The sequence below is a fragment of the Artibeus jamaicensis genome, unplaced genomic scaffold (genome assembly GCF_021234435.1).
Source record: "Artibeus jamaicensis isolate MK-2021 breed Jamaican fruit bat unplaced genomic scaffold, CSHL_Jam_final scaffold_537, whole genome shotgun sequence".
NCBI lineage: Eukaryota > Metazoa > Chordata > Mammalia > Chiroptera > Phyllostomidae > Artibeus > Artibeus jamaicensis.
Window position 1 is genome coordinate 32,326,355 of NW_026522047.1, and position 9,089 is coordinate 32,335,443.

Here is a 9,089-nt window from a genome sequence, read left to right on the forward strand (position 1 = left end):
CAATGAATATGATGAAACCACTTCGAGTCAGATTTTCTATTATGTGTAGCCAGAAGCATCCAACTCAAAAAGTAGACTGATGTTGTATGTATTAATGATCAATATATTTTGAAAGAGGTAAATAACCATTTTCATTGAATTGACAAAAAATAACCCAACTTAATTCCAACTATAGTTTTTTTAGAAGTTGAGAAATTTTAGGAGTTTAGAAATATTCTTTTTCAGAAAAATTCTAATAAAATTTAGCTGTGATAATCAGCTACATTTTATTTTAAAACAAAGCAGAAAGCCATACAATTTACACATTGGAAGGGAATTTAATAATTATTTTAGAGTCTAATATTAAGATCATTTTCCTGCTTCTAATTAAAGGGCTCATTAAAACCATCTCAAGATAGAGAACTGAGGTTTCAGAATCTTTAAAAAACACAACCTACAGAATTGCAAAATTTCTAGATAATTCTGTATTAGGGTCAGGTAGTATGCTAAGTGGAAGGGTTAATAATTTTGGGTGTAGAAGGATAGATTCATTCTGAATCCCCCATGGCAAAATAACTGATCTTTTGTCTTCATAATTTACATGAAAGAAGTTTTAATTACACAGATAACATTTACCATACAGAAGAAACAATTTCTGCTGTATTTTCATTCCTCCAGCAGAAATCTTACTCTTTACTTTGTTCTGTTTCTATATGACAGACCACAAAACTGAGAAATATAAAATTTCTGTAAATACCAACAACAGAAGTCTGAAATATTCTTGGATTTTATTACACCCTATGGTATCAAGCAGGAATGTAAATCTTCTTTTGTCTTTGCCTTGAAAGCTGCAGATGTATGCTTTCTGTCACTTTCTTTAAAAAATTAGTAAGAAATGGAACATAACTCAGGCAATTTTATATATAGGAGTTAGGGCTTAGTATTGGGTCTTAGCTTTCTCCTGCATGTGGGGGTAGAGGTGCAGCTGGTAGGAGACTGGCCGAGTCTGTAGGCAAGTCCTTCACCCATCTTCCTGAGGGAGAGAGTGGACGCTGTACCACGTGATTCTGAGTACAACCCTGTGGGAGCCGTAGGATTTAATCATGGTTAAAAATGGGCATATTTCTCAAAAAGGAAGCACATCCTAGTGCTTGGTCAGGTAGAAGCTGGCCAGCAGTCACGATTGCTTTTCTCTGGCTGCATTTCACTTTTATTGCTTGGTGAAAGGAAAGCACAGGGTGGAGCAAAAGTAGGTTCACAGTTGTGAATGTGTGAAACAGTTTATTCTTATATTCTCATTTACTAATTACTGTATTGCTTTCCATATGGACAACTGTATACCTACTTTTCACCACCCTCAATACCCCAAACATTGGTAATATCAAAGTATTTTTGTTAAATGCTTTCATTTGCAAAATATGACTTTTTTCCACATCAAACCTGTGATACATTTTTTCACTTTTAAGTTTACAAATTGGAAAAAACAGGCCCAGAGATTAGTATGTCCTGGGTGGATGGACTTACACAGCAAAAAATTAGCTCCAATCTCCTGTTTCCAACTTTCTCCTGTCCCCTTTTCTCTCTCCACCAGAATTAATGGCTGATCCACTCGGGATCAGACTTGGGGTCATGTTTACAGGGCTGCCTTAATCATTGTCCAAGGAGCTTGGCAATTTATAGACTGTTCATAACTAGAGGCAGCTTTTCTCCAAATGAGAAAATTGCAAATAATGAAAATCTACTCAAAAGTTACTTAAAATCAAAATAAGATATTAGTTATACTTAATGAAAACACATGCGAAATGTTCTTATTGGCACTTCGGGTACTGGTGAAATACCGTTGAGCCTGTTAGCAGGCTGAAAATCGAGAAAGCTCGCCTTTCTTTCATGTTTCAGGATGAGAATGGAGAAGAAAACAGGCTGAACGTGGCTGGAAAATTCTTGGGTAGTCTAATGGTCGCTAATGGTCATGTACAATTCAGTTCTGTCTCTCTCTAGAGTTTAAAGGTTGGGTAAAAAGCCTCAGGTTCAGAAATCTGAATTGATTTTCATTGTTGCAGCTGCTTGCACTGAAAACCCTAGAAACATCCCTGAATGTTCTCTTCCTCTTGCACCCTACCTCTGATATGTCGCCAAACCCTGACCTTTCACCTTCAAAATGCGCCCACACGCCATCATTTCTCACCACCTCCTCTGCGAACGCCCATCTCTCCCCCATCTCTCCACCATCTCTCTCACCTGGAGGATTTTCGTGGCCTTCAAAGTGGTCTGCCTGTTTCTCCCCTCGTTCTCTTGAGACTGTTTTAAACACCTAGGGTAGAAGTCCTGTAAAATGTTAGTCAGGTCATGTTACTCCTCCGTTTAAAACTCACCAACGGCTTCCTTTCTCACTCAGCAGTTCCCATCTCGCCAACCAAGTCCTTTCGGTGGCCGACAGGGCCTATCATCTGCCCCTGTTAACTCTCCAGCTCCATCTCCTACTATGCTCCCCCACTCATGTACCCTAGCCATTGTGATCACTTGCTGTGTATCTTCTCCCCCCAGCCCAGAGAAGAGTGCCTGGCACATAGCAGGTGCTCAGTAAATTTTGGATAAATAAGTGGTAACTGAGGTATACTCAGGGCTTATAATGTCTTCTGCAATCCACAGAAATTTTGGTTTAAATCTTCCCTTTTGTGATTAGCTCCTATCTCTCTTATGAATTCTGGGAAACTTACATTCTTTTTAGTTTCTATCACCTCTGAAGTCTTCATTTCCACTCTGCATTCTGCTTGTCCACGTGAGGTCCCTTCCTCCGCATCCTGTTGTCCTGGTGGGAGGGTGGCACTGTTCAGGTTCTTCAGCCTCCAGAATTCTCTATATAGTTGTCTTTGTTAAATATTTCAAATAATGGAGGAGATGATGACACCTAAAATTAAATTACAGGCAACACCTAAATTTAAATTTTAGGAATCTACTTTCGTAGAAGTCATTCATTTCCGCACAGGGAACTTAGGTTCATTTCAACTACCCAAGCTTCAACTTCTCTACGTTTCTTTGATTCTACTTATTCTCTTTGCCAAGGTACTGCATTCTATTTCAGGACATCTGACTATCGGGACAGTCTTCCATTATTAAGCCAAACTCCATATCATATAATTTTTTATCCATTTGTAGATAAAATTAGTTTTTATAATTTTTGAGGTTCATTTTGAGCAAATAGTATTTCCTTTCCACCGTGACTCTGTCTTCTAGGGTTCTATGAAAGTACAAAAGCCTAGATTCACTTGACTAACATAGTTCTTTATTAAAAATAAAAACATTCTTCCATATAGGAGGCAGTATTTATTTTGGAATACATATACTTTATATTGATTAAACTTAAAATATGAGCTCATTGACCACATGACAGCTGCAGTTTTTGATACACATCAACTTTTTAAAAACACTTTCATAACTGATCTTTTGATACAGTGAAAACTTTAACTAGTTTTCAAATGTATGTATGTTATGAAATATAAAATATTATACATGGTATTTGAATTATGCTTTATTGCTAAAACATGGAAAAGTTACAAACAAATTACATAAAATACCACATTTTGTTGGCAGGCACTTTTTGTGAAGCTTTATGTGCAGCTAATTCAGAGCCCACATAAGACTGGCCTTTCCTTGTGGGGCCAGCTATTCATTTGTGTGCATGTTGTAGAGAAACTCAGGTAACACAGTATAAGCAGATTCACTCCAGTTCTTGGCATTCAGCAACAGGGATGATTAATGGCCGGCAATGGTAATTGGCTCTCGGTCACAGATACCTCAGACATTCAAGAAATAAGACTATAATGAATGGAAATACCTCAAAGTTCAGCTAGTCCTTACTCACTGAAGGATTAAGGTGACCTGACATGCTAGGATAAGCCTGGTTATATAAAATTGCATGTGCTGTTTTTAGCTCTCCCTTGCATGTCAGTAAAGCCTTTTATTAACAAAATCTTAAAGTTAGGAAGTATGCCAAAGAGAGAACAGTACAAAAAAATGCTACCTAAAACATTTGAACCCAACCTATTAGTTGATCTAAAAGAAATAGTTTCTTATTTTCTAGGCAAGTGACATTTGCTAATACGCACCTGCTATGAACAGGCTGTACTGTTACAGTGTGTTGGATTCTAGCCTTATAAAGTCTGTGCTTGTGAGAAAATCCATGAAAGTTGAGTCTTGAATCCTCCAAAGAAGCACCAAGCCAAGAATCTCTGTCCAGCACCATTTTATAGATAGATTAAATACCTGGTACAGGAAGCCTGATTTTTTTCCTTATTACATTTTTTCACTTTTGCACCTGGGTTTGCCCCCTTTAGATTTTAAGGCCCTTGTGCTTTCAGCTTTGTCATATAATCTTAAACTTTGCCCATATTTGACCACATCATGTCTTCCCACCTGCTTTTGCTTCCAGGGCTGGTTTTCCACAAGCCCCTACTCTTCTGGTTTCCAACCAGAGATTCCAGACTTGTGTAGTCTGGGCATGTAGTGTGAGCAAAAGAGCATTCTCTGCACAAGGACCAGCGAGATAAAGGTTCGGCAGTATGAACATCTTGATAGCTTCGGAAGGACAAGTTCAGTGTAGCAGGAGGTGACTGGATGCATACATTGAAGTACACCCTCTATGTTAAACAGTGCCAGATTATAAGGGCCTTGAACGCCACTCAGAAGAGCTCGGCAGTATTTTTCAGCTGAGATTTTCAAGAAGGATATTGAGACACAACCATATCTTCATGTGTTTTAGGAGATAACTCTTGTGTTAGTGCAAAGGACTTATGGGGGATGGAGAAAAGAGATTGGAAGAGACATTGACTGTTTTCATCAGTTCACCACCAAGTTTATGGGGAGTTAAATTAGGGAAAGGGCAGTAAGACAGATGAGAAGGTGGATTTAAGGCAGGGCTTGACACAACAGAGGTAAGAGAGAAAATGTGAAGATTTAAAACTAACCCTTAGTGTTCTAGCTTGTGGTACTGGGAATGATAATCTGTTAGATGAGGTGTTCAGCATGTGAGGAGTTTGACTTTGTTAGGGAAAATGGCTAAGGTTTGTATATATTGAGTTCGAAGGACTATTGAATCATTTTCCTGTTAATTAATGCCCAGGTTAGCAGGTAGAATTTAGGGGCATGGCCAGAGGTGAACGATGAGAAGGTGGTCCTCTCCTTGCCAGGAAATGTTTTCTTCATCGTGAGCAAACAACACCTCCTTGAAAAGCAGGTCCAGGGACAAACATTATGATGAATACATTTTGAGTGAAATGCTGTGTCTTTTTTTTGTTGTAAACCATTTTCCTCTCACTTCTTTCCAGTTCTCTCCCAATTACTTCAAAGAAAAGAAACATAATCCTTAAATACTTGATCACTATTTTTTTCTCTCTGATTTGGAAGATAAATTTGCATACTGGGGAAGAAGAGATGGGGTAATATTCCCAACGTGATGGTTAAGTAGTCTGGATCTCTAACTTTCAATCTTTTTAAAGCTAGCTTTTTTTCTTCTACGTATTATGGTCAACCACTTTTGCAAAGGCTCAGAATTTATCACAGCTCCTTGAACTAAAATTAATTTTATTGTTTTATTGAAAACCATAGCAACACATTAAATATAAGTATTTAATTATATAATATTAGGAAAAAGGCTGGTTCCCAACAAAACATGTAGCCCTTCTAAAAGAGAGAATATAGTTAAGGTAGTAATGTTAGGTTACAGATAGAACCAGCTCTTCGTTAGTAGCTAAAGAAACATTTTTGGAATTATGATTATAATTATTATAATTAAAGTGATTTGATGGAAAAGTCTGGCTTCACCATGGTTTTTACTCTAAGTGTTCTCTACCTCAAATCTGAAGGTTTACAGTGGTGATAAGGAGTGTAGTTTAGGTCTAAGAACTCTTGTCGCTTCTTGATTTCTTTGTGTTTTTCAAAATTCCCAATGTTATTTTTTTCTGAAAAGATTTTTCTATCTCTAAAATGAGTTCTTAAGAGATTTGACTGAAAAAATAACTTCAGAAATGGTATCTGATTTAATATAATACCGAATAATTAGAGTAACAATGAACAATAATCATCACCAACCACTTGTAAATTCCTTGAAGAGAGGAACTGAGTCTTTGTCAGTGTGTTTACACACATATGTATAACAGAGTCTTTGTCCAACGGATGATATTTATGTAACTGTAGATAAGAAAATGAGTAGGCACTGAACAGTGATTGTATAGAGCATATTTTCAGAAACAAAACCACATTAAACTGGTTTCAGGAAACATCACTATTCCTTAAAATGGCTCTCAAACCAATGGCTTTCAAGGTTGTTCGGAAGGATGTCATTGGTAAGCTTGTTTCCTGTCCTTTAGTTTGAGAATAACTGACGGCATATCCAAATTGTCAGATAAAAAAGACAGAACACCTTGTTCATTGTTCTTTGCCTTTAGCAGGTGAATCAGACATTTAGAAGACTCACAATGACTTTTCTTTTTGTTAATTTTTTGGGGTGACGTTGGTTCATAAGATCATGTAGTTTTCAAGTGCACACTTCTGTGATGCATGGTCCGTATATCGTACTGTCCACCACCCAAAGTCAAATCTTATTCCATCACATTTGCCCCCCTTTACCCTTTACTGTTGGGAACCTTACACCTGGCTTCTAGCTAAAAACATTGCATTGATTACAGGAACCTGTGCGCTCCACAAGCCAATCGGCTACAGGTACATGAGGTGTGCATGCGCTCCACAAGCCAATCAGCTACAGGCACATGAGGTGTCCACGAGTACCAGTTGCACCCAAGTAATCAATAAGCGGGCCCTTCTTTGCCTCAAGCTAGCCAATAGCAAGCAACCTAATCTCCTTCCTCTCCCTCCCCCTATATATATACCCAGTTCGGAAAAATAAAGTTTGCAGCTTGATCAGAATCTTTTGTCTTGCTGCCATTCTTCGCGCCTCTTGTCCCCCCAACTCATTTGTTCTAGGTAGGTGGTCGAGCCCCAGTTGATTGCTCCGCGGGCCGGAGCACTTTACTACCTCCTCCACCCCCCTTTTCTCTGGTAACCACCATACTATTGTCTGTGTCTATGAGTTTTTGTTTGTTATTTTTGTTTGTTCACACAACGACTTTTTCTTTTGCATTTTCATCAGCATTGACAGTTTCATTGAGCATAATCCACAACTGGTATTTTTTTCAGGAATATTAATCAGGGCTGTCACATTCCTATGGGTCTATGACCACCTCAGAGATGCCCTGCTCATAGGAGTCAAACCAGCGAAACCAACTAACTCTGCATTCTAAACGCCTCACAGAGCACGCGAGTGGCTGATGCCAGCAGAGCACTGTCCCGTGTCGGTCTTTCTCATTTCTCTGCTCTTCATCCTGTGGCTGCCTTGGAGAAAAGCATAAAACTTCCCAGACTGTGTCTAACTGTGTAATCTCAGGTGAGCACAAACGGCTCCCCCTCTCCACCTAATGATCGGTTTGTAATCAAAGGAAGGAGGATTGGCGGTCCTGGTTATTTTTGTCCTGTTGGTGCCGGCACAGATGCTGTGTTTTCCATCAGATGGGTGTCTAGAGAGGCCCCTCCCTAAGGCACTCCATGGAAACAGACTTGCACTGTTTTCTGAGGACCAGTCTGGGAAGCTTGTCTTTCTTTTCCAGGCCTTAGGGTACAGCACCAAAATTACCTATTGCATCTTTTAAAAGGGAAATACCCTCTTTTGAGCAGAGTGAGCTTGTTTCCCCAGCCCATTTCCTCCCTTCCCTCACTACTGTGCCCTTGGACCTTCCACCACACTTGTGCGCTGTACCCCTGCTCACACCCACTGCCCGCCACAGGCCTCAGAATACCAACCTGGCCTCTGTCATGGACTCCTCACTTGTCTCTGGTGCAAATCAATTTGATTCAGGTGTTAAATCCCTGAATTGTCCACTGGGCATCCAACTCTAGCTCAGCCACTCCCCATGGGTCCCTCAAGGAGAGAAAGTGTTTGGAGGATACTCCAGCAAAGGGCACCTCTTTAACTGGAAGGCAGGGCTTCACTGCACACCCCTCCCCTCCTGGTGAGAGAACCTTGCGAGAGTTGGCAGGGCCGCTCCTGCCCTCTCTTCTAAGCCTCCACTTCTAAGAGACCTAAGCCCTCAGATTCTGGAACAGTCATATCGCTCTGAGGATGCAAGAGGGCATGGGAAGAAAAACCCATGAGAAGTTCCATCAGGTGTTCCCAACCAGGGAATGTCCCGTGCAAAGAGCAGCTCTCTCCACGCCTGCCACTCAGAGAGCACTTCCCAGAGGGAGCAGCCATCCACAAGGGTACAGAGGGGCCAGAGGCCAGAAGATTGTTTACCTCAGTGCTTCCTGTCAAGGTTTCCTGTGTCCTGAGATAATCTACCCCCTTATTTCCGCCCTCATGTACCCTTGGAGTCCTTTTTCACTTTGACTACAACTAGAACTTCTCTTTCTCTTTGGTGGTGGATGAGGCGAGCAGGTAAAGAAAGAAGAGCATGGACCTGTCCTCCCGGAAGTCAGTCATTCTAACGTTTTTCTGTTTGGCTGCTGGCCCCAGCCTTTGCCGTAGGCCTAGCCTCCTGCTTCTGGAGTTTTATGATCTCGGTGGATGGCTCTTCACTCTACTCCTTGGGCTCGTGGGGCCTCGGTAGTTTCTGCGTCTGTTGTATTCCCTGGGAGCATCTGAGTGCTCCTTGGCATATCTGCTTGTTCCTCAGTGTTCTTGCCTCAGCTGTGACCCTGCCTTGAAGCAGGGGTAGGGGTTCAGAGCACTGGTTCTCCACGGGCAGGCTTCCACTTGATTTCCTTTCTCATGGCCTCATTTCTCTGCAGTAATTCACAGCACATCGAAGTTATTCTTGATTCTGTGCCTTCACACAAGCTGTTCCTCTTCCCTGAAATCGTTCTCTTATGACTTCCAAATTCAACTCATTCCTCAAGGCTTTTGTCATTGTATTTCCAAAGGACTTATGTTCTGAAAATGTAGGGATTCACTTTATACTTTCCTATACTTGTTTTCAGTGAGACACACCTGTGTCCTTACACTAATTCCACCTCACTATTTTTTTTCTCATGCAAGCTAAAGTTATTTTGAGTTGTTTACA

General features: G+C 40.5%; 1 long non-coding RNA gene across 1 annotated transcript; it reads right to left on the reverse strand.

Moving 5' to 3' along the window:
* Positions 1-230: 230 nt before the first annotated feature.
* Positions 231-7,996, reverse strand: LOC119056572 (uncharacterized). The gene is made up of 4 exons (XR_005083904.2): positions 7,831-7,996; positions 2,697-2,887; positions 2,218-2,304; positions 231-1,058 (listed from the first exon to the last, which is right to left on the reverse strand). It is a non-coding gene; the product is annotated as an uncharacterized LOC119056572 (long non-coding RNA).
* Between the last annotated feature and the right edge of the window lie 1,093 nt (positions 7,997-9,089).